At 45.8% G+C, this 27,028-nt stretch overlaps 1 protein-coding gene across 2 annotated transcripts in view; it reads left to right on the top strand.

The window, feature by feature from the left end:
• Positions 1 to 27,028, top strand: part of CPLX2 (complexin 2) — a 1,259,387-nt gene that overhangs the window by 161,933 nt on the left and 1,070,426 nt on the right. For both annotated transcript variants that reach the window (XM_069651446.1, XM_069651444.1), the window contains exon 2: positions 1,096 to 1,207. The gene's annotated coding sequence lies outside the window, so the exon portion shown is untranslated. The remainder of the gene's footprint in view (positions 1 to 1,095; positions 1,208 to 27,028) is intronic.

Genomic DNA, 27,028 nt, shown 5'->3' on the forward strand with positions numbered 1-27,028 from the left:
TAAATCTTTCCACTTTCTGCCCGTTTTCAGTGCTATTACTGGCCCACTAATAGCACCATGGTAATAGCGCCCACAATGCTCCATTGGGTCCAAAGGACCCATTGCGAATGGGGACATACCGTTCCCTCCCCACCACCCGCAACTCGGAATCCGGCGCTAATAGCACCTGACTGAGTTAGGGTAATGCAATTTGCATTGAACCCTGGCGGATTTGCCGCCAGAATACCGCCCAACTTGTGATGAGGCCCATCGCCATTTATTTAAAGGCTTGGTAAATGAAAGTCACACAATGTTACCACGTTGCCACGTGTCTATTATTGGAAAGCACTGTTTTATAGTGTAGTCAGTCAGTTCAATAATCTCAGAATGCAATGGGAGCTTTTGTGTTAGTCACCTTTTCCTAAAGTCGCTTCTATTCATATTCTTGTCTTTAAAAGGGTATAACGTTTATTCACTGACAGTCATTTATTCGATGTTTTTGTCCAAAAATATTTTTGGGAAAAATCCACTGAACAAAAATATTGGGGTGTGGGCTAGAGTATATGAGTGGTGGGAGGGAGGGTAGACAAAAGATTCAAATGAATAGGGGGAGAGTTGGGGAGGAACCCCCAAAAATAAAAATAACAATCTCAATCAGTTTTTAGAGAAAAATAATTTTGGAAAACAAATCGAGGAAAAAACTGTCGATGAATTAACACAGATTTAAAAGGCATATGTTTACTTTTGTTAGTCATGTGACTAGATTTTAGAATATGATTCGTAGCCGCTCTACAGCACTCTGGGGCCACTCAGCTGCATTACTCTTTGAGAACAGTCCTACAAATAAATGTTATTTCTTCCACCAAATGACTTTGCTCACTGTGTCTAATCATTACACCTAAGGGGACATACTGCATGGAATTCAATGAATGCTACAGTGTCTGTAATTGGACCTGTATTCTTTGAACCTCTCAGGGGAAGGCTGGCTCCTTTCCAGACTAGAGGTTGTGCCAGCTGATACACACAGTCTGTTGTGAGATGCAACCTTCAATCACGTCTTCAGAGTTATAATGCCCCTTCCACATCCTCCTCAAGTGTTACCCGTTCATTTTGCAGGTAACAGTCGTCAAGTAGACCAGTTGGAAGCAAATAACTCTTACAAGTTTGTGGGAGTGGAGAACTGGCATACCAGGAGGGCACAGCTGTGATCCTTGCAAGAGCTTGCTCGGTGAGTAGAAGGGTAAAGCCTATTCATATATAGATGGCTTGCAGTACGATTTTGCATTAAGTTAAAATAGTGCGTAATCAATTTGCTTCATTTTTTGCAAGTTGCTTAATCCCATGAAATAGACTGTGTAAATTGCTCTGGAATTAAATGTGTAGGGCGTGCATGATGAACATGTCCCACTGGTGTTGAAAGTAAGAGCTGATCTGTTTCCAAATGCTTTTAAAGAAACAAAATGTGCGTGATTATATCTGTAAATGGTTTTAATTTGCTTTAACATATACTTGAATATTTTAAAAATAATCCAATTCCACATCCTAAATTTCTTTAAAGATTTAAATTATAATCCCCTGGCATTCCTGCCACACCACCACTTGCCATAGCATTCCTCTGGATGAGTGCATACTTCAGCTGTGTTTAGCTCAGCATTGCTGAAAACAGGAAACTACACAGAATCACTTTGTGGAGATACATTTATTAAAATATTGAAAGGGTTATCCCTGTCACTCCTCACAATAAATCCCTTTACATAGATATAAGGGCTTGTCAAGTTTTGTAGCAATTTGTGATGAAGTAGATCTCAAGACATCCTGTAATCCCCTCGCTTTTGTTGAATTCCTGTGGGCGGTTAACTCACTGAGTCTGTTGGGTGAGTTTGTTAAATCTAAACATTTGCATTTATTTGATGAGGAAACATATCAAAGGAAGGTAGAGTTTAGGAGAGATGTAAGGAGGTTAAAAAACAAATTCCTTAGCATAGATGAGTATACCTCGCAAATCAGAATAATTTGTTTGATGTATAGAAATTGTTCTAAATCGCACAGGTACCTTCGATTACAGAAGGATGGCGAAGAGATGCTTAGGGCGATTGGTAAAACCAACTCTAGGAACCTCTGTTCACTCATGAATGCATGGGGAACCAGTCAGTGTGATCGTCAAAGTGATGTCATCCAGGAGACAGTATGACAGGACCATTTCTCTGCTCTGTATGCACATTCTGACTCTGGCTCACGTACACACTCATGTGAAGTTATGTGGGACTTGACCATCACACGCGAATCCATAAAGAAACTCATAGAAATCTTGTGCATCACGTGCGGCAGGACCGCACTGGCCTCTCCAATCAGATACTAAAATCTGATGTCCCTCTGTGATCATACATACTTTTCCTCTGTTTAATGAAGTTGTTAGGTTGAAGTCTACACCTGACTCATGGCGGGGGGGTGATCGTTATCCCTATGTACAAGAAGGGTGATCAAGGGTTGCAAAAAATGACCGCCCCATCTCCCTTCTTGACACATATGGTAAAATTGTTACAGGAATGGTGCTCAGGGAAATGGAACTTCGTGCAAACAAAAATGGAATCATGTCTAAACATCAGATAGGATTCAGACGAGGCGTCTCCACTTCTCTTAATGGATTCATTTTAATACAGTTTCCAATAGTTCCTTTGCAAAGGGTGGCCCCCTCTATATGGGGCCCGGATTCATCTTTCTCAGGCCTTTGATTTGGTAAATACAGACCTCTTGTGGCTGAAGCTTACACAGTGGGGTTACCGGCATCATGACTAGCACTAATAGGTGAGCTCCACCTGTGCTCTCATTTACAGGTGAGGCTGGATCTTCGGGGTACTCTCTCTGAATCAATTCCTATTGAGAGGGGGGTGAGGCAGGGTTGCATAGTAGCTCACTTCCTCTTTAATCTATATCTCGAGGATATTGCACAGTCATTGGGTGACTGTAGTTTGAGAAGCCCGAAGATCAGCTTTTAGAAATTAAATTGGGTAGCCTATGGCGATGAAATTCTTTTGCTTGATTACACCGCTGTGGGACTCCAGGGCTTGCTGAGTGCCATGGAAGAATATGGCAGCAAAACGATCTGAAGATAAATCCCCTCAAGTCTAGAGTAGTTCTTATTAAACGTCTGTTAAAAAGAGTCCCTTGCTTTGGCTGGAGGCTCTCCGGCGAGGTAATTCCAGTGGTTAAGGAAGTATAGTGTTTGGGCTTCACAGCAAGATCACTTCCATCACTGGAACATGTGAGGTCAATATTGCATGGCAATTGATTCAATTGGGTTGTCAAATGAAGAAACTAAAACATGTTTTCGGCAGATTCTCATGGGTGCCCTTGATTAAGTTTTATATTGGTAAGGCTAGTCCTTCCTTAATCTATGGTCTGGAAACAAATCTAGTGGTAAAAAAGCTGGACTGGGCCTAGGTGGAGGGTAAACTCTGGAAGTTTGCCCTTGATCTTCCTTTGAGCCTACCCATAGCCTGTTTAAGGTATGAGTTGGGACTGCAATCTCTACGTTCACACGTAGAATGAGGGTTAATTTCTCCATGCCGGTTGATATTAGTACCAAATTTGAATTCTTTGTACGAAGATCTGAAAGTCCTGGTGTTGGAAAGTTCGAATCAGTTTCTGGATGATCTAAGACCGTATGCCTTGGGAATATTTCAGCAAAGTGAAACAGTGGAAGAGGATTTGATTTGTAACTCAATGAATGTCAAAAAACCTCTGAAAAGGATGGATTGGATAAGAACAATTGCAGAAATGTGAAGTACTGTATTATTTAAATGGTTACCATTATGTGACACACCACAAGGTTTCCTACCATGCTCTCTGAGGCGTGTTCCAAGTCCACATGCTACGGCTCGTTTCTTAAGGTTTCATCTCAATCTTTTACCAACGAGAGAGCTCCTCTTTACTAGACAACGGGATCAAAATGTAGATCATTGCTGTACACTATGTGGGAACCCCGAAACCGAGACTGTTAAATGCCTAAGTGGAATTATCAAGGTATCCGGGGACCGAGAAGTAATTCTCTAGATTCGTAGACCATGGGCCTCATTACGACCCTGGCGGAAAGGGGTTTGCGGCAGCGTTAGCTGCGCCAACCCCTTTCCGCCAATTACGAGTTCCCTTTCCGCCATGGCGGTTTTTACACCTGCTTTTAGCAGGTGTAAAAATCCATGGCGGTAAGGGAACTTGGTGTTAATTACGCCACCGTAATTTACGGTGGCGTAATTAACGCCTTCCCCACTCCCATTATGCCCTATGGGGCAAAAATGGGAATGGGGAAGGGTAAATGGGGATTGGGGATTTACCGCCCCGCCAAGGTCGGAATGGGGCGGTAAATCCCCTTACCGCCATGGCGTAAACGTAGTTTGCGCCATGGCGGTAAAGTCACGGCCCTGGCGGTAACTTACCGCCAGGGTCGTAATGAGGCCCCATGACTGGTAGATTGGAACCCAGGCATTTTGGGAAATTATGTGTTCTGGAAATGAAATATTGTTTACATGTGATGTTGTTAATTTCCTGAAAAGATCGATCTCCTTAATAAATCTGTATACTATTTTGGTTTTAATAGTGTCTTTGTTCTTCTTGGATTTTCTTTCCCATTATTTGATGGAATGTATATTAAGTGATATTTCCGTTTGACTATAACACAATAAGAAAACAAGAGAAAAGACGTAAAAGAGGCTCTCAAATGTCAATGCCTGAAAAGGTGATCAAGGTCATGTGATGTATGTTATATTGCATTTCTGGAAAATGTTCAGTGACCCGCAATTGTGAATCTGACACCACAAAGAACTGTAGTGGGCAGAGAAGTGAACTGGCTCAGAAGGACCTAGATATCCTTGTCAGCTGTCAAACTTCCCGCATCGTTGTATCTGTGTTGCAAAGCATTGTGTTTTAGGATATTTTAAGAGCATTTTTTCAAAGACTATGGGCCTTATTACGAGTTTGCCGGTCCGGATACGACGGTACCGGTAAGCTAGCCGGTAACGTTGTATCCGGACCGACAAACTCTGAGTTGTGCTCGCGGGTGCCTTTCATTCCACCAGGTCTGATCTGGCAAAAGGAAAGGTACCCGCAAGCACAGCATGTCGGAGGCACCGTCACCGTTATAAGCCATGCTGGTGCATCCAACCTGCCCATTCCGGGGCTCAATGGGAATGGGGAGGAATTTTTTATGGCGCCCAGGAATGGGCAAATACCGGGTCCGGCAAGGCCATAAGGACCTGGTAATTACCCATTTCTGGGCACCAGAATAAAATGTATACCGGCGGCAGCGGCTACCGCCAGCCTCGTAATGAGGCCCTATGTGTCTGTTATCAAGGCATAGATACGTTTGAGATGTAATTTTACATCACTACAGTTGTAGAAAGCCACAAACCCGGATCTGGAAATATTAGTGCTGGTAGAACACTGCTGGAAGGACAGTATTTCCTAAAGAGGGCAAAATGAAATAAAATAGAAATCCCTAATTCTATTATATTAGCTTGCAATAAGGAGAGTTCCAAAGGACTGATTAAAGAAACATCAGCACCATCGGCAGTTTTGTAAGCCAATCAGGTTCCTTCAAAACGGCCGGAATCTCATTATCCAAGCCTGGGTTTGGAGGGAGGCCCTGACCTGAATGCACCTGGCAGCCATCGTCCCTTTCCCTCCTGCCACTTCCCTTCTCCATTCAGTCCCCAACTCTCACCCTGACCAGCCCCCCGCTACCCTTTGCAGTTGCAGCAGCACAATGTCACACCACACCTTGGTTCCTGACCTGACACCATGAAAATGGAAGAAGGGCTCCACAAAGAGCCCTGCCCTCCATATTCAAGGTGGCCATGTTGTGTAAGGATTGCTTTGGCAAGTACAAGTTCAATGGGTTGCACGCTTGCCGCTCCCCAATTATTACTGTATGAGTTTTGTTTTTAGCACTCTGTGGGTATGCCTCTGATGCTAATAATAATAATGAACTGTTCAGGGGGCATCATTGGCCAGTAAGGGCACTTGGACCCGACGTTAAGGCCCTTGCTTCACTCTGGCCGATAGTTGGGTACTGGTGAAGCCCCAGAATAGGAGGTCTTTGCTATATTGGTGACTATAACTGTGACTCTGTTCTCCATGTTGATTGGTCTAGAACCCATTTACTCTAGGTTCTATGTCCTTTCATCACAATGATTCCACCGAAAAAAATCATTGACTTTTTATTTGTTTATTTGGGGGTGTACCCCCTAAATCCCCTCATTCCCTATATTTTAATGCCTTCCCCAACTCCCCTGCCCTTTTTATCACCTTACCCCCCCACACTCTATCTTTTGCTACGTTTTTTCCATGGAGTTTTTGCAGTAAAAAATCCATCTAAAAACTCCATTCAGGGTATCAACGCGATACCCTTACTCTATCATACCTAAACAGGAACGCCATCTGTTCAAGCTAGACAAGAACATTAGGGCAGAGAACTAATGTTTGCTTTTAAAAAATAATAACAATATCTATATTCCAATGATCGAGGTGCCGCCATGGCCTAACTAGCTGTCTGCTTCACCATTAACTCATTTAGCTTTTCGCGAAGCCAACAACATTCAGAAACCCCTGGATGTCCATCACGCCTGAACACAACTCTGGGGAATCGAAGAGTTTCTGCAACAGGTGATCATGGATACAGCAATTTGAGGGGCATGAGGGACACACCGGAGTGGAGGAAAAAAAACAATATATTCATGGCACTTCACTAAATCAATGAGTTTGTAATCTCTCAAACTTAAATGATGACTCAATGATGCCAACAATAAAACAGAAATGCAAATTTCTGTCTGCATAAGGAGCTGCAATTTACAAGAAATATGGAAACTTCAGTTTGAAACCAGCAATGGAGTTCTATAGATCAAAGGTTATTCCAGCATTAACCTTTGGTGGAGAAGCTATGCTGCGCTGTCCATACTCCTTATGGTCTTGGTGTGAAAATGCATATTGGACAAAAGTCTTAATGATCCCAAGAAGCACTGTGACAGCTTGTCTTAGATTTGAACTTGGGCTAACATTAATAAATGCATATGTAACATGGCAGTCGCTCGCGTCATATAGGAGAGTATGGAGAGCAGATAAGTTGCCGCAATTTAAAATCTTGAACACAGCATCTCAAAGAACAATAGGCAAATCGATCCTAAACGAGTGGAAACAATCGTGTTACTCCATCGTTGGCCAATCGCAGGCGAATATCGAAGCCCTGATTCAAAATCCAACTGCTGTTAAAAAAAATTATGGATGCATGATTGCTGTGAGAACTCAGAGCAACGAGCACAACACAGATGTATGGCCGAAGTGGCGCCGGAGGCAAGAGCGATGAACACGCTACCTGAGTATTTAAACATCTTCCCATGTGGGAAAAAGAGGAGGACATTTTTGAAATTCCGGTTCAATCTGTTCCAGCCGAAAGCAGTGAAGAAACTGAGAACTAAAGTGGGCATAGCTGATGATTCCTGTAGGCTCTGTGATGAAGGAAATGAAACATTAAAGCATCTGGTGTTATACTGTACGAAACTACGAGACTTAAGATCTGCTCATATGTGTACGATATTTTCAATGTGGGACGACCGGAGGTGTGAAGACTGGTGGAAGCATATGGCAGAAGGCTCTGACAAAGAACTGACATTTGCACTGCTATTTTATTTGGAGAAATTGGAAATGCATTTGACGGGTGAAAAGGATTGAAGTGAATTGCAACATTCATTTCGGAGAAAGAAATTCGTCTTGAAGTAGTGCATAACAATTTTCATAACTTTTAAAAATATTGTTGATGATTTCTTTGAATGAAGTTGATGATAAATCGCGATATAGTTGATATGTTCAGTATATTTTAAAGGTTTGTAAGGAACCGTATAAAATAAAAAATAAATTAAAATAAAAATAAACAAGTAATCTCATGTTGCATTTTGTTTTTGGAGTTGTTATGATAACCTGATCATGCATGGATAAGGATATTTGAATTACCATTCCATGTGGACCAGAGATATAGAAAAGAGAGTTTGTGTATGAAAGAAGGGAATCTGCAAAATAAATAGATGCAAATTGGTTTTGTTAAGACCATATGTGAGTAGACTGAAAAGGGGATGGGGCAAGAGCAGCCTTGAAGCAGCTCCTCTCGAAATATCAAGTATCCACGTGGTCGCGTGTTCCATTTCAATTATTCTTGTTTGTGTAAACAGATTTGTCAAAAATTGCTGCATAATTAGCTAGGGGTTAATTTCGCTGGCACGACAGGAATGGGTTGTTTTCTTTCTCATTGGCTTAAACATAATTGAGGAACATTCGTTGAACGGAAATGCTTATTTGGCCAGGATGCGCAGCCATGTTTGAGGGAGCTTTGGGGGCGCAGGCTGGTCACTTCGGCCACAGATTGTAAAACTGGAGGCACCTGCACGTGCTGTGCTGAAGAAACAGGAAGATGTGTTTAAGTAGAATGAGAGAAAAGCTAGGTAAAAACAAAATACACTTAGAACCTAATTCACAGAAGCATTTTATAATGGTTCAATCCCATAGGAAAACGCTCTGTGAATTCGGCCATTAATATCTACTTTTTCAAATGAGAACGACCAAAAAAAGCTTTGTGATGGTGAAACTGTTTTTTTGGATCAAACACATTTTTGCAGATATTTGTGATCTGGATGACAAGCACTTTGTCCTTTGCCACAATAGGGTACACCTCATCTCAGTGAGCTCCCAATATGCATGTACTTCTTTTTTCGCTATCAGGGATATACATGAAGGTGTGGCGATAAAAGAAAATGAGACTGTCCATGCACAGAGAATTGCCATGCGCAAGATATCACCTTATCTGATCTTTGCAGTGTAGACACTGAAGGCCGTCAAAAGGGCGCCCTGCACGCATTTTGGGATATGAATGTAAGTTTGTATACGCTCCACACACACCTTAACCAGAGAATCTGTAGTCCAGAGGTTTTAAGTTAACATTGACCTTTGAAAAGGGAATCCTCGGTGGGAGCTGGGTTCGAATGTGTTGGGTACCTTGTTTTACTTTACTTTACATTCCGTTTTTCCATACGGCAGTGATGTCCTGCTTAAATATAGCAAACATTGAAAAACACCTCCCTCGTTCAAACATTGACTAAAGGGGTTTCGTGAATGGAGGATTGCTGAGTGTGCTGTGTGTACCTCTTTGTGTGTTTTTGTGTTTCTGTGTTTCAACCTTTTTACCCCCTCACACCTCTTATTTAGTCATGTTGTCCAGCATGTTATCTTCCAATCCCACCCTGATGTATGTCTGGCTGCTCCTTTCCAAGTCACCCTCCCTGCCTTTATGTATCCTCCCTGTGCTTTATTGTTTTTTTCATTCCTGGGTTCACGTGACATTCCCACAAGCAACAGGAAACAGGGATTGTGTCAATTTTCTGCTCTCACACCCCAGTCACTCCCTCATGCCCTTGGGAGCTCACAACTGTTGCCCATTCACCTACAGTGTTTGTGGTTCCATTTCTGTGCTCTCACACTGAAGAAAGACATCATTTTCACTCAATTGTGTGTTGTGTGATCATATGTGAATGGCTGGACTGTGGAAGTAGGCAGAATGCATATGACCTAAGATGGGTCCACCTGCACTTCAGCAAGCAAAAACTGGATCTCAGTACCCTCCCGACTCTATAACGCCATGCCTCGGAATCAGGGCCGTTGAAAGGAATTTTGCCACCCTATGCAAACTGTCAGATTGGCGCCCCCCCACTCCAGATCCTAACCGTTTTCAACCAATACATCCACCTAACATATTACTCAAGTCTTCTGGATGGATCCCATTGCACTTTCCTCACTCTCATGTCTACTCACAGTATTAGGTTATAGAAGTCACACTAAAGCCTCTGTGTTTCATAAATACAGGTTTATTAAACAAGTCAATGCAACAACAAATGTAATACTGAGGCATGTGGATTTAATACTTTCTGTAAATTATATATAGGAAATACAGACTGTAGGAAAACTATTTTAGTAATACATACTAAACACCTGTAAGCACATAAGCAGAACTACCTGGTACAAACTACTCAATGGGCCTCATTATAACCCGGGCGGTAAGGGAAAACCGGTACCCGTAAGGGCACTGGTGCCGGTAATCCCTTACCGCCCTATTCCGAGGTCCCTTTGCGGGTCCTCCCTTAACGCCTGGTTTTACCAGGCGTTAAGGACAGGACCCGCAAAGGGACTTTGGAGCTAATAACGGTACCGCAATTAGCAGTACCGTTATTAGCGCCTTCCCCATTTCCATTGAGCCCTATGGGGGCTCAAATGGGAATGGGGAAGGGCTGTGGTGAATGGGGAATTACCGCCCCCACCAACATTGGAATGGGGCGGTAATTGCTCCATTCACCATGGCAGAATCGGTAAGGTTTTGGAGGCAACCATCGTGCAAACAGCGCCATGGTTACCGCCTGGGTCGTAATGAGGCCCAATGTGTCCCAATACCTACTAACTATGATATCTATAAATTCAACAATATTTTGCAATATGTCTCTTATTTTTAAAACACCTAAAATAGTGAAAAACAATAAGTGGCTCTCCAAAACCATCCAAACACCTAAGAAACACAGGAACAGAAGTGGTGGGCCCCCTGTTGAGAAACCATGAAAGATGTGTCTGGGTCACCAAAACCATCATGTGTGCTACATGATGGCTTTGGTGACCCAGACATATACATCCACATATATCTAGGAATGCATGTGACTTTGTGCTTTGTTATACATTCCAATGATACTATTCTGGAGAAGCTTGTGTCAAAAGCAGCAAACTCTGCCTGTTATCTCTGAATGCACCAATTTAAGGACTGCTGTGAGAATGAGTGGTGCCTTGTCCCCTCTCTACCCTTCCAATCACTCCCCTGCCATGCGCCAGGTCGAGACAACATAGCCCAAAATTTAAAGGGGGCTGCTAGAGCCCTATCTGGTCACATAGCGCCCACTTAATCTGTGAGCTGTATATCAAACGCTCAGGAGTCTATTTTCTCTGGGTTTATACTTGTCACCCACCCACCCATGCTTTGCACAAAAACCAGACTGCATATCAACGCATCGGAAATGCATGTGAAAATTGAGGTCCATTTTGCAACTACAGTCTCTGCTAGAGTCACTCATCCAACAACAATCGGGGCCACAAAAAACTCTGTAAAAAGATTACAGATCGAAATGCAAGGATTGTGGTCCATCCAGGGCCAGGCAGACATCGTAGATAGATAGGAAAATATCTGAAATGTATCATCCTGAAAGACTTATGTACAATAGGGCACTGTGGCACTGGCAGGGAAGACAGCCTGTAATGAAGCATCTTACTCACAAGAATGTGGGGGAAGGGCTTATGTTGGTCCGCAAAAGGCTATGGCGGTGTCAGGCCATACTGCAGTGCACGTAAGGCACCTTGTTGTACATGCAGAACAATCCTCATTAGGTGTTCATGGGGCATTACTGAGCCCTGTTATATATATTTGCTCCATTGTCTGGTGTTTTCATTGCACCTCCTTTATGTTCTTGCGAGAGATTATGGCACATTTCAAGTGAATGCGGGCCGCGCGGCTAAACCCACATTTCTTTGCATAATCTAATTATGTCCGCTGTGGGCGGCCCGGTTGTCACTGCTCACCTGAATCAATCTGCTTTCTGAACGGTTTGAGCCAGATGAGACCGGCGTCAGTCCATCGGCATCCCTGACTAACGAGTCTGATAACCGACGCACAGAGGGCAGATCACCCATGATGCCACTCGTGAGCAGCATGGCGCAGGCCTGACCCCCAACCTTCACGGTGCCGTGCTGGCTGGTCGCTCTGCTGCTGGCGCCAGCTGGTTGCATGCTGCAGACAGTGTACAGGGCCCAGGGACAGGGCTGGTGCTATCACAAGCAAGGAAAGGCAGTCAGCATTTTGCATCTCTAACATTTTGCACACATAGGTAAGCTCCTAACCTTGCCTAGTGATAGCACCAGACCTGCTCAGAATAAATGGCCCCCTGGCATGGCCCATGGAAGCACAATGGGGTTAAAGTGGCCACTGGACTATAGGGCTACCTGACTCTCCCTTCAGACAAACACCATCTGCAACACCATCTGGACATGCAGCATCTGATCTGAACTCCTGGGATTTAGACTATTTGCTCCGCCCTAAGAGCCACTATCCCCAACATTCTTACGCCCCACGCCATCCCTTTCCACTCTTTAGTCCAGCACTTTTTACCCAACCTCAGGCAGGTTTTTTCATGTGTGACCTCAGATTCAAGGTCCATACGGAGTGAAAATATAGTTTTTACACAGCCGGGAAAATAAATCGATTTAGAAAGATCACTCAGAGACCGCTCTGAGTGATCTTTCTAAATCAAACTGTCATGCCCCTACCGCACACGAGTGTGCGCCAGGGGCTGACTGGTGTGCCGGGGCCCAGAAGAGCAGTTACGGGGGTCCCAGGTGAATGGTTATATGTTTTTCTGCTGTTTGTGTGTGTGTGTGTGTGTGTCCATATGTCTGCGTGGTGGGGGAAGGGGAATGTTTGTGACGGGAGAGGGGTTAAAGGTAACTGTGTGTTTGCATGTGGTTGTGGAAAGCTTGGGGGTAGGGGGGGCGGTGGTTGAAGAACGGTGGTTCGGGGTGTGAAACCCCCTATAAATAATACATCCTGCCAGAATGGGTGAGGGTGGGGATGGGGGCGGGGAGGGAATGGCTTACCTGAAAGGTTGGGGGTGGACCCCCCACAGGAATATGGTATTCTGGCTTGTTAAGCACCACCAATATTCGCCAGAATAAATCTGTCTTTTTGAATAGGTGGCATTCAAAACGCCGAACTATGGTATAGAACATCAAGGCCACGTGGCTCCCCACATGCCAGTAATATATGACTCTCAAGGCAACCCCATCATTATGTTCCTCAATGCGTTCTATCTGCCCCACTATCATCCAAGCTTTGTATAGCCCATGCTTATATCTAAAGCCATTTGCTCCACGACCAGCTCGAACTGTTATTCTCACAGGTCAACAACTATCTGCCACGGCTATAGGACCAGCATCATCTGCCCGAGCGTCCGATCTATGGTCACCTGCTCTACCCTCATGTCTACCTGCTCCAGCTGGATGGCCCTCTGCCACACCCATACGGCTGATATTCTCCCACCCTCTAATACCATCTTCCGCACTCTCTGTGAAATCTACCACACTTGCCCCATTGGGTTGTCTAGCTCCATTTGAAACACCCACACACTTGCCCCATTGGGTTGTCTAGCTCCATTTGAAACACCCATGTGGTTTATTTCAATCGATTCCAGCCCTTTAGATTCAATTTCCCAGCCTTGTTGCCACTTATCCAGTCACAGGACCTCATCACGAGTCTGGCGGTAACGCTTAAATGCGGCAGTAGCGCTATTACCGCCGCATTTAAGGGTTCGCCAGATCATGGCTTTGGCGGATTTCCCCCCAACTCTGAGCTGGGGGGAAATCGCAGCAAAATTGCCGATTTTCGGCGTGATTACCGCCAGCGGGAAATCCGCCGGCTGTAATAGCGCAAATTTTCCCCATTGGGCCCAATGGGGAATGAGGAATTCCCGAATGGGCCCAATGGGGAATGCGCAATAATCCTTCCGCCAAACCCGTGATCCGGCGATAATAGCGCCGGGGGTTTGCCGCTAGGGCTATTAGCGCCGGCGTTACCACCCAACTCGTGAGGAGGCCCACAGTGTTCTGCCTCGCGGCCTGGAATCTTCACAGCTTGAACACTATTTTCTTTGGCAGCAAAATGGACTTGCTAGATGCAGTGGTCGAAGTGTACAAAAAGAGGCAGCGGAACTTTGTTCCCTGCTGGCCTGTCCGGCTCCCCGCGAACCCCATGGCTGTGACCCTCCCACGCGTAATCCAAACCCCAAACAAACACACCTGCTGTTTAAAAAGTGCCAGGCTAGTATGCAAGTCTATGCAACAAGGACGAGCTTACTCGTCCTTGGCACTTGAGGGGCTAAGGGAACGCTCACTGCAGTGCACTTACGTGCAAGTTTCAACTTCTTCCTACTCTTTTATTTTGTCTACGACTTGGTAGGGTAGCTCAGGGGCAACGTGCTCGCCTTGGAAGCAAGACGACACTCCGCGCTTAGAAACCTCTGGGCATTAAGCACGTTATAAATAACCTATATCATTTCAAAACGAAATCATTCCGGAACGGTTTCTTTTTAAAATAAAAGTATTGCAACAGTAACACTTTTACTGCTCCTGCACACTTCGACCACTGGCCAGATGTTCCAAAGCCACCATGCACCCAGAGGAAAACTATATACAAAAAAGATGTTATGCCATAAACATATAATCAGATCTATAGCCCTATGGAATGCCAACACACCTGCCAACTTTGGTTGAGAAGTAGGGCCGGTCCGAACTGTGATTTGCTGGCGCAGTCATCGAAAAGTAGCGAGTGGCTGCTGTGTGCGTGCTGGCAACCCTCGCGCCTTGCATATTCTCAAGCCAGCAAAGGGACTTGGAACCGTAAGCGTCGTGCACGTCTTCCAGCCAGCGCAGCCACTTGCAATGTCCCGCGCTGCACGCATGCTGATGCCAGCACTACAACTTGGGACACGTCACACTGCGCAAGGACAGCCTCACCGGCGAAGGGTTCCCTGTCGGAAGGGACACAATGGCCATGAGCTGCACACGGGAACATTGTGTTCACTTAGAATTGAACCGGTCGCCATAGATTGATTGTAGAGTGGTATTTAGTTGCCAATTTTCAATTATTTCCCATTGGAGCTTGTTTTAGTTCCACACTTAAGCAGGAAGGACGTCCAAAACATGGCAGTAGGAAGTAAACAAATGGGTAGTTTTGTTATTCAAGTTGCAGCTGTGTCCAAAATGTAAACGCAAAGTCATTTTTCAAAAGAGACAAGCTCTCAATAAGAGCCAGCTGGCGGCGCAGTACTCACAGTATCACCGCTCTTAGATGCAAGAGCCTTTGAAAAGATGGCAGCCCCTGTGATATCAGAATGGGCCTCATTACGACCCTGGCAGTAGGGTGTGAATGGTGCCAGTAAGGCACCAGCACCGGCCACACCGTACCACCGCATCACGAGTTTTGCTTGCGGGTGCCTGACATCCCGCCAAGTCTGACCGGGTAGGCTGTGTGGCACCCGCGAGCATAACTCTTGATTGCACCAGCACCGTAATCAACGGTGCCGGTGCAACCATGCTCCTGACCCCCATTCTGCCCTATGGGACAGAATGAGGATCGTGAGCCCGGCAATACCGCCACCTGCTAATAGGCAATTACGGGCCCATTCAACTCGTAATGAGCCGGTTATTGCCCAATCCTGGGTGGCGGTGCCGGTAGCAAGTTTAGCGGTAGCCATGCCTGTAAAACAGTCACGGCTACCACCAAACTCGTAATGAGGCCCAAAGTGTAGTTACGTTGGGGTGGGTGGCACCTGAACTAAGACAACGGGCACGCAGCCTTTCAAGTTAGCGGGGACTGCCCTTCTTGGGCGCTGTCCATCTCCTTATTGTACTGCCAAGATGACGTGTTATCCGTCACCAGACTACATGCAAAGGTCACGACATAGCAACCACCAGAGGCGGTTCTGCTAAGTATAAGTATCATGGAATCCATACAGGCTGATAGGACATCTCCAGGGAAGGCTGGAAAAGAGGAGTGTTTATCAGTGGCACCCAGGGCAATAAGGGGGCAGGGCCTGCTCGGTAATACGACTCTGAAGTGGAGATGCCCAGAAATCATTAGAGGAAGACCCGCTTGACAATAGATGTTTGCAATGTGTTACCCACAAATTAATCAGAGCAGTTCCTGCTTGTTGAGAGGACTGTGAAATGGTGGTCCCCAACAGTGCAGCTTCTGCTGGGTACTAGGACTAGAAAATGGCAATGCCCAGTAAATCACTAGAGCTGGGTTTCATGGGTGTTATGACTGTAAAATGGTTTGGCGGCCAGGACCTCACCACAGAACGGTCTACTGCGTAGTAGATCAGTGGCACACCAACATCACCAGAGGAAGTCATTCTTGTGACAAATAGGACTGTAAAATGGCGGGGAGCGAGGTGTCAGAACTTAACAAAAGCAGGACCTGCTGAGTGATAGGGTTGCACACATCACGAGAGGAGGCCGCCAGTGGAAAATAGAATTGTGAGATGATGGCATCAGGACATTGCCAGAACATGGATTTCTGGGCCAGTTTGTGTTTAAATGGTGATACTGAAGAAGTCATCAAATAAGGCCCAGCTAGGAAACAGAACTGGGAAATGGCACTGCTTGTTGTGTCACTGGTAGTGGTGGCATACACAAATGCAGTCAGATATGCCCCAGTAATGCCATCCAATGGCAGTAAATGTCATGCTTTGGCAGTTGATGCACATGCATAGTGCTGTAGTGCCCACATGTAATGTCCTGCATAGCATTTTACAGTCTTTTGCCCCTAGCAATGCTCCACACCTCTAAGCGCACATACCATATATTACCATGGCTCACCCTTCCGGCAACACATGGGCAACTTCTCTTCTGCCTACCGCACACACTTTCAGCTTCCACCCTGTGACGAACTGGATTCTGCCTCGCAGGAGTACAAGGGTGAGCAGGGACAAAATGGCTCGATGAACACAAACACTTCTACAAACCACAGCGCAATCATAATGGTAAAACAGGGATAGTTAAGAGAAAAACCTTGTGATGAATCAACTTCCGGGGGAAATCAATGGTCCAGGGATGAATATCGGTTTCTAAACCATCAATCAGCCCACACCCTCAGTAAACCAGAAGGGATCCAAACAGATTTGAAACACAAACAAATTATAAAACCCCTTGTCCAATGTTGGTAAAGTGGACGGAACAGCAGGTCTATCTCCGCAAAGTTGAGGATTGTTGGTTAGTTGCAACACAGGGAAAATACAATTACTACCCAATGATAAAAGGGACTGTCCAGTCAAGGTTGTACACCAATATCTATTATTGTTATTTAACAGACAGTTCTAGCACACTACAAAATACAACCCACCCTGTAAAAGAATGCAGAGGACAGACAGTTTCAAGAAGGAAAAGGGATGCACTCTGGATACTGACAGGAAGTTAGTCGGTAAAGTAATTCATCGCAATAGTTCAAGGATACTTGGTTTCAACACAAAGGGAGCAATGGGTTGCAAAATGCCACTAGTGGCCTTTGGAGAAAGACCAGGGGCACAGAACCACAAAATACATTGTGCTTGTAGAAACTCTTGGCACTTGACAGGGATGAGTCAGTTTCAGGGCGCTTTGCAGTACCTGCAACAGAGTTCAAGATGGGAGAGAGATGTAGGTATCAGGCAGCAGGCAGTTCGGCGAGCAAGGCTGGACGGATGGCTGCAGGCTGGCCCTACACAGCGGCTCAGGGTCAAGAATCATTGTCTCAGTGCTGGTTTGTGTGTCTGAAGCACTGGTCGAGGCATCTCGAAGGACATTAGCGACTGCTGCGTGACAACAGTCAGCAGTGCAGTCGGTTGCAGCTTGCGTGGCTGGACTGGCTCGAAAATGTCCTTTGAGGCGGATGCTGGTTGATGCTTATCGATAAACACCTCCTAGCTTCTTCATTGGGCTTGTGTCATCCTTTAAGGCGCCTGGCCGAAAGCAGAGGAGAGTGCTGCAGGCAACGTCCTTGTCCTTGGTTTGGTTCAGAGACTCTCTGGCACTTCCCACCTAGGAAGCTTGATAGCAGAGCCTATCATGGTACGCTGTGTGCTGGCTGTGTACCAGTTCTGAAGCTGCTGGATGTTTAGGAGCGGGATCTTGCTTCCCTCTATGGAAATCCTGCCCTTCCTTCACTGGCGGAAGCTGTAAGGCAGTACCTTCAGCCAGGCTCCAAATGAGCTCTTCTTGTTATTCCTTGTGAAGTCTTTAGATGATCTGCCCAAAAGAGGGGCTCAACTCACTTTTAAAGCCGAATCGGCCCCAGTGATTGGTGGAGGCTAAGCATACCTTAATGAACCATTCCTGGGTCCCCACCAGCAATCTTCTGTATGCATGAGGTCATAACCAGAGTGCTTTGTAGCACAACATTTAAAGGGGTGAAAACATGTAATACTAAGTCCCACCCATTTTCCTGTCTGTTGTGGATCAAAGGGTTCCTCTACTTAATTGAGCTCTCTGTGGATCCTGATTAAATGCAACAGGGCACCCTTGAAGCTGCAGTGGGACTTTTGGTCTCCGTCAAAGACCATACTCGTACCTTCTGAATGGCGCCCCCCTGTGGGGGTGACTATTGTAAATACATTGTTCCAGACCTGGCAGGTCACTGCCCTTGATACTAAGAGGCTTGAGCTGGCTTCAGGTTGACACAGTGCATATCAAAGGTTGTTGGGGTTTTCCTGTCCTTTGTTAGTCCTGCGACCAGACCTCCCGTGGGCCTGTTGAAAGAACTCTGATTAGTATGCAAGGCTGCCACAAGCAGCTAACAAAGGAAGGGGCAGATCCATGTGTTATTTAATTAGGCTGGCTATGGCAGGAGGAAGGTTTCAGCTTTCCCCTTCTGAGATGCCTTGACGTACTCTTGGCTGTCATATTCGAACTAAATATGACAGGTGGGTCGGTGCCTGTAGGCTGTGTCTACCCACCATACACAGGTGTATGTGTATGTCAGGTGGATCGTTGGTAAAGTAATTAATCACAATAGTTCAAGGATACTTGTTTTCAGCACAAAGGGAGCAATGGGTCATAAAATGTCACTTAGGGCCTTTGGAGAAGGACCAGGGGGACAGAACCATGATGTACCTTGTGCTTGTAGACCTTCTTGGTGCTCGGCAGTGTAGGGTCGGTTTCGGGGGGCTGTGAAGCTCCTGCAACAGGGTTCAAGATGGGAGACAGCTGCGGGTATCAGGCGGCAGGCAGCTTGGTGAGCGAGGCTGGATGGATGGCACTAGGCTGGCCTACACAGTGACTCAGGAATTGTCTCAGTGCTGGTTGGTGGGACTAAAGCCCTAGTCGGGGCATCAAGGAATGATGTTAGCGACTGTGGCATGACAGCAGTCAGCAGTGCAGGTGGTTGCAGCTCGAGGGACTCAACTGGCTCGAAAATGTCCTTTAAGGTGGATGCTGGTTGATGCTTGTCAATGCACTCCTCCTAGCTTCTTCCCTGGGCTTGTGTCATCCTTTAAGGCGGAAGGCCCAAAGCTGAGGAGAGTCTTGCAGGCAATGGCCTTGTCCTTGGTTTGGTTCCGAGACTCTCTGGCACTTTCCAGCTTGGAATCTTGCTGCAGAGCCTAGCAGGGCATGCTGTGTGCTGGGTCGGTACTGGTTCTGGAGATGCTGGAGGTTCCTCTGGATCCAGTATCTCCTTCTGTTCCCTGTGAGATGTTTAGTGGAGGGATCTTGCTTCCCTCTTTGGAAATCCTGGCCTTCATTCACTAGAAGAATATGTAAGGCAGACTGTACCTTCAGCCAGGGTCCAATGATGAGTTCTTCTTGTTGCTCCTTGCAAAGTCTTTATATGATCTCGGCAAAATAGGGTCTCGACTCTCTTTTAAAGCCGAATGGCCCCCAGTGATTGGTGTAGGCTAAGCCTACCTTAAGGAACCAATCCTGGGTCCCCACCAACAGTCTCCTGCATGCCTGAGGTCATACTCAGAATGCGTTCAACCGAAAAGGTAAATTGATGAAAATATGTAATACTAAATCCCAACCATCTTCCTGTCTGTTGTACATCAAAGGGTCTCTCTGGTTATTCGAGCTCTCTGTGGTTCCTGATTAAAGTGGCAGGTCTCCCTTGAAGCTGCGGAAGGACCAGACTTTTGGTCTCCACCCAACCACATACTCGTACCTTCTGAATGAGGTCCCCCTGTGGGGATGACTACTGTAAATACATAGTTCCAGACCTGACAGGTCACTGCCCTTGATATTGAGAGGCAGGAGCTGGCTTCAGGTTGACACAGTGCATATCAATGGTTGTTAGGGTTTTCCTGTCCTTTGTTAGTCCTGCAACCAGGTAATTCAAACAGGCCCACCTCCCGTGGGCCTGTTTGAATTACCTCTGATAAGTATGCGAGGCTGCCACCAGCAGCTAACAAAGGAAAGAGTGTATCCATGGAGTCTTTGTTAATTAATTATGCTGGCCATGGCAGGAGGACATTTTTGCCTCCCCCTTCTGAGATACCTTGATGTATTTATGGCTGTCGTATTACAACTTAATATGACAGGGGCACGGCGCCTGTAGGCTGTGTCCACTCAGAGTCCCTGGGTTTATGTGTATGTCCTGCGGTGAACATAGGAAAATGTGTGCCGATTAGCTCCACCAATTTTTCGGAGGTTGGTCTACCATCCTTCACTTTATTTAAAATTTCAAAAAAGTCCAGACAAGCGCTCACCCACTGTGCAGATGGTCGAATTCCTCACAAACCTCCTTTGCCTTTTGTAATAACCCGTGTTGAGGGCAGGCTTTAGTCCTAAGAGGGGAGTGAAGGTGAACCTGCAGTGACCCAAACAACACAGCATCTCTGTCCAAATAAAGGGAATGTCCAATAAAAGGTTCTATAAAAATATGAACACATTAATAAAACACACTGTAAATACGCTGGGATACCGCCCAGTGCAAATAGCATAATAGCATTACTGCAACATGGTCCAGTGCTATTAGCAATGGATCCCGAGTTGCAGTCGAGCGGTAAGTCGCCATTCATATTGGGTCCAATGGGGCATTTTCAGCGCTATTACTGTGGAACTAATAGTGCCGAAAATGGGCAGAAGGTGGCCAGATTTACCTCCAGCTTTCTGCCCAACTCATAGTTGAGCGGAGTGGTAATGCAGCAGTAATAGCGGTACTGCCTCAGTTATACAGCTCCACCCAACTGGTGATAAGGCCCACCATCTGCACGTTGGACAAAAAGAGATTACTGTACAAAAATACTCACCAAAGGAAAGACAAATAAGATGTGACAGACTGGAGAAAGTAGCACCTCGAGCTTAGTTACAGGGGTGGTAGGTAATGTATTACCAAGAAGGATAACTTGGTGAAGACAGGGATGATTGTGACCTAACCTAGGGCCCAAGTAGACCAGGAGAGGTGAGGGGTAGTTCAGTGTCACAGTACCTGAATTTGGTTCTTTGTGGGCTGACACATCAGACTCGGATTGAACATTGATGCGAGCAGATCAGGCTTAGTCTGGCACGTAGGATCACGCAGGCCCTAGCAGCAAGAGGCCGTCGAGCAGGGTCAAATGCGGGTGCTTGTTGCAGTTGAACAGCTGCAGTTCATGTGTTACTGGCAGTGGCAGTCCCAAGAACGCTTCGACGTTGGACAAACTTGGACATTAGCCGCTGGCAGAGTTCAGTGAGTGATGCTCCAGTGTATCAAGTTGGCAGGGGGCGGTCATGAAGTGCTTATCAAGTAGGCCACAAGGTGCAAGTAATGAGGTGGCGGTTCTCGTGCTAGCTGGTAACTAGTATGGTAACCTCCCAGTAGTATCAGTGAGTTACACTCCAGTGATTTGGTTCAGTTTCTGGCTTTGAGCAGACCCTTAGGCCTGTCAGTTGATGGGGCTCTGCTCGGATGCGATTCTGTGTTGGGCTGATAAAGATGCAGTGCAATCGTTTGGCTGGCTGGAGGAATGCAGATACCAGCACCAGCACCTTCCCTCTTATTCAGGAAGTTGTCAAGGGTTTTGACCCATGTTAAATTATTAGACGGGGTAGATGTGGGGATGAGATGTCGCCGCCCATCATTCTATCCCAGAACAAAACTAAATCAATAGACTGGGTGGATGTGGGGATGAGCTGTCGCCGCCCATCATTCCATCCCAGAACCAGGAAAACCGCGAGGTTGTGCGCACACCAAAATGGTTGTCTAACCTGCCACCCACCAGTGCCAGCATGATGGACTGGAAGCGCCAGGGGTGAAAGGTGGTGTCAAAGGAAAAATAACAGTGTTGTTAGACCAAAAGCGCCTTAAAATCACCTTTGTTTTCCTGAATGCAAGCTCAAAGTGCCTATTTCGACCATTGCAGGATATTCAAAAATCTTACTGAACACCAGCAGACATCTGGCAGAATGAAGTGTTGTGTGCATACAAAATCTGGGAAGATGAAGAGCCCAAAACAATGTTTATAACAAAACTGGCTGAGCTGTGGATGTCAGCAGCTTAATTGAAATTGGATTTAAAACCACTAAAATCGAAATGTTTAAATTAAATGAGTGACCTACTTTTGAGTGTCACATAGTTGCAATTGTTAAATGTCATGATTTTGAACTTAGAATCAGCATTCTAGCTGCATGTGTAAAAATTGTAAGTTTGATTTAAACTGGGAACTAAAGTGACAAGTGACATTTAGCAGAATTCTGCCTGACAACTACCCCCGACAGGAAAAATCTACTCAGCCACTCTTCCCAGGCCTAGCTGCATCCTGCTGCCCCTGCCAAAAGGAGATGGCACCTCTCTGATTGGGTTAGGGGAGGAGCACCTGGGGATTGCAGGAAGTTGAACAAAGCCCTGTCCTGGACTCAGGCAAATGTTATATTGGGGGGGGCCGTAAAGTGGCTTCCTCTTGGGAGAAACTGGGAGCGGCAGTGCCTCTGCTAGCAAACTGAGCTTGGGGGAAGTGGATGAACCAGTTATTCCACCATGTGATGTGAGAAGCCACACCCCTTTTTGACCAGGGCATAATTTTAAAAAGATAGATAACTCATAGTGCGGACTGGTCAAAATTATATAAGTAATATCTTTATTCTTGTGATTTTACTGTGCACGTTTTAAGAGGTGTTAGGACCCTGTGGTGTATTCTGCGGGGTTACTAGCAGAAAATAGGGTCTTACTCCAAATGTCTGCATGTTAAAAATCTGACACTTCATCAATTAATGTCCATACTCCTTGCGCACATTTGTGTAATTTTTGTTAAATGTCCGATATTGGTAAACCGACCAAAAAGCGCAAAATGTTGTCATTTCTGAATCTCAGCTCGCAGGAACATGGGGCTTGAACAGAGACCTGTCTTAATTAATCTGTAATATGTACATGTAATGTCAACCACTTGTGTATCTGGGAAATATGTATTTGAATCAAATATAGATTTGTGGGCAAATTGACCAGGGGAGGATCCTCTGACCCATAAACAGACCTCATCATGATGACAATCCATTTCCTTCCCCCAATCATGGGAGAGGGGAGAATTGGGCCAATGACAAGTAGAGAGGGGCAGGCTCAGTTATGCCACGCGCACACCCACTTTCTCAACACATAAAAGCAGACAGTGCTGGATAGGTGGGGACATTCACTTTCCACTTTCTTGCCGGACGCTTTGCCGGGAGACTTCAGACTTCACATCCAGAGATCCAGACTTCAAATCCATCAATCTCCAGAACCTGTAGCAGACATTAACTACAGAATTTGTAGCAGAGAGGCCTGAATCCACAAGCTGAATCCTCTTCAGCAGGCCTCAAAACCAACCAAACTATTCAACAGCTGTTTGAATTTTTTGCCAAGAACTTTTGCGAGAACCTGTAGCAGTATCCAGAAAGCAGTGCTGTATCCGGAACCAGAGAGAACCACAAACCAGACCGTTGTGAGCAGAATCAGTGCTTGACAGACCCAGAGAGCAGAGCTGACCCAGATAGCCGGGACTTCAGAACCACCCGCCGGAAGTCCCGTCCAACCTGACCAGACCTTGACGGCTTATTTCAAAAATATAGTGTGAGTACTCACTGTGCCAAAACCAATCTCTTAGTTTAAAATAATCTAATCCAAACTATTTTAGCCTATTAGAACTGCCTTCTAGAATCGTGTCATTCTGTCATCTTTAAAACTGAAAACTGTCATCTGTCATTCTGAGCTTTAAAATTTCAAATCCGAAAAACTACCTTGACTGAATCGGCCGTATCTCCGGAACCGTTTGCGCTAGGAGCGAAATGTAACTTGTATCTTAAAGCTAAAATTCTAGGCTTTCCAACAAACCTGGAACCGACTTGCTAATCCTTATAGGGCCTCCGTAATTACGCTCCATGCACACGATTAAATTTGATGCGATTTGACATTTTGCACAATTTCAGCCACGTGTAAAAATCAGCAGCTCCTTGCTTTCCTTTGCTAAAATTCGTTTTAACCTGCTAGTTACTCATAGAGCATTGCTAAAGTGAGCCTGAACTAATATAAACTAGATATCACCCACCCTGAACCTCTAGAGGGAATTAAAAGCATTTTTAGCACATTTCTCACTTCATTGTCATCACATTCAAAGCATTTTGGGCCGGTGTTTCAAACTTCTACCTGTTTTCCTCTAAGCTTGCTAGGGGGGACCTGAATTATAGTGTTTGCATTCCTGAGAACTGTATGCTCTCCTTTTCATCTCCTTACATTGCATAGGGGGGGAGTGAATTGTTCAAGAAAAAGTGATCATATTATCTTTTGGTTGAAATCATCTCAAGGTTATTTCTGTGTTGTATTCTGTCTCACCTTGCCTTTCCTTGAACCATATAAAGCATTCTCTGCCACCTTATTCTTCTTTTTCTATTCATAAGTAACCAATAACTGTGCTACTGTAGGATTACCTATTGCTGATTACTGCTCATATTCACAAGTGTGCTATCCATTATCAATTTATTTATAGAAGAGTGATATATACATATATTGTTTAATTTTTCAAATAAACCTTTTAAATTTGCAAAACAAATCTACTTCTTTGCTCAGTGGGGTCAGGGGGATTCTAAGAGAGGGGTGTTATACAAGGGTTCATCATCCAGATTATAACTTGCCATAAAAATATATAAATAAGGGCTTCCCTTGGGCATCCCAGACAAGAGACTGACTTAGTGGGATTGCTTGATTGGAGTCACTTACAAAGTGGGGGCTCCTAGCCGGGATATTCTGGATTAGAATTACCACTTGTGCAGCTTAATACAGTGTGCTAACTGACGGGATACATACATCCGGTCGGATCACCACGCTGTGGTACGCTGTAAAGCACTCCTCAAAGGGACGCTCTAAGGAGAAGGTCTGTTTTGCAAAATAAAATACAAACTTCGGTAAGTCAGGAAGGGACTCAAATTCCAGAATGACGACCTTGGTAGATATGAAGATAGCTAGGGAGCACCTCTTACATAAACTGTTTGTGAGAGGTGAATGGTCTGAACAGGACCAAAATGTATGGTTACAGGCGATCACACAACAGGTCACTACAACTGGGTGAGATATGTGGAGAGATCAGGGTCCCTTACATGTGGCCCTGAGTGCACTATATATGGCCCCTAAGGCCAAGGATGAGCACAACAAGATTGCCTGGGTAGCGGCATATTTATATTTACATATGGGATCCATGCAGGACAAATGTGCTGATGGCCAAGAACTGGCAAATAGGCAAGAGATGGCATTAGAAAAGGCCCAATCTGACCTGGACTCTTCTGAGCAGAGGCTGCTCAGGAGCCAGGAGTCAGAAAATGACAGCAGACAGTACATCACTAAAATAAAGGAGGATATGGATACGCTGCAACAGGAAAAGGCTGACCAGGTTACCATATTTCTGGCCTTGCAGAAGGAGTACCAAGAAGGTTTGGACTCCCTACTGCAGAGCCAGAAAAAGCTGGAGCAACAACTGGACTTCAACAGGGCATGCACAGAGCAGGTAGCCACCCTGCAAATTCGATTAGACAGAGAGAAAGAGGAAAGCAATAAATTGATTCTGAAAGACCGGGATACCCAGGCAGAGTTTGATCAGGAGTGCCAGAAAGCTGGTGCCTTCCAAAGGCAAAGGGACGACCTGGCGGCACAGATGCAGACTCTTAGTCAGGAAAGGGACACCTTAGGCCAGGAAGTCTGCCATTTAAAAAGAAAAACTGCAGAAAATCATGTGGCCCTCCAGGGGCTGGGTGACCTCCAAAAAGAGCATCAGAACTTGTTAGAGCACACCAGGAGGGTGGAAGAGGCTCTGGCAAGAAAGGAGCAGACCAGTAGGGATGGGATCAGGAGGTAACCCTCCTGCAGCAAAGACTGGCCCAGTATTCCAGGACCAATCAGGAGGCACAGAGAGAGAATGAGGCTCTCTGTCAGCACAATGATAGGCTCCAGCAACAGGTAGCCATGCAGGAGAGACTGATAGAGTCTAGTAAGGCCTTAACTGAGGAACTGAAAGCGCAGGCTCTTTCATTGCAACAGGAAGCATGGGCTGATAGAGATGAGGTTTGCTGGGAAAGGGAAACGCCTGAGCATAACCTCAGGAGCCCTAGTACCAGAGGCCTTCATCTCTCCCAGTCCCTGGACTCTGCCACCCCAATGTCCCCTGGCGCACATGAGCACAGGGCCACAGGGATGGCAGATTACTATCCAGCCAAAAGGATGGGGCTCATAGGCCAGTACCACCCAGGAATGGATGGGCGGGCATCCGGGTATGGGCACCTAAGTACAGTGCAATTTAGTATGGAACCCCAGGAAATTAGGCCCCCTAACGGCATCCTAAAAACCTCTGCCCAGTTAGGTCACTGGGGGGGTACCCATCAAATCCTGGTAGCAAGGAGGGATCTGAAGACTCCTCTGAGCGGCACAGGACACAGGAGACCAGGTCCCCACATTCTGCCAGCTATTCCCAGGCTCGCAGAATCCGGGAAAACCTGGAAGATCAGACGGGCACCTCTGGGAGCAGTGCTTCGGAGTCAGAGGATGAATGGACCAGGGTGACCTGAACCAAAAAGGCCAATAAGGCAAAAAGGCCCTTGCTTAAGGACCCATTGAAACAAATAAAGGCAATAAGGAGTGTCATCACGCCTTATTATAGGAAAGCCAAGTATTCTGTTTGGGAACACTTGGAGCTCTATGAGCAAATGATGGAGACTTTCCATTTGAAGGACAGCAGTAGCTGCATCCAGTACGTCAAATGGACATTCTCCCCAGAATACTCCAGTTTCTTTGCAGGGCTGGAGGACCAAAACCATTCAAGATGGTCCGTGTATAAGGCGGCCATCTTGAAACATTTTTCTGTTCATAGAAATCCTCAAGAGGCTCGCAAGGCAGCCTACAATTTGCAATGTGGGGAGGATCAGGCCCCACAAGAATTTGTGCAAGAATTGAAGCGTGCCTTTGCGCAGA

This window comes from Ambystoma mexicanum, chromosome 3p (assembly GCF_040938575.1).
Source record: "Ambystoma mexicanum isolate Mex_15411 chromosome 3p, UKY_AmexF1_1, whole genome shotgun sequence".
NCBI lineage: Eukaryota > Metazoa > Chordata > Amphibia > Caudata > Ambystomatidae > Ambystoma > Ambystoma mexicanum.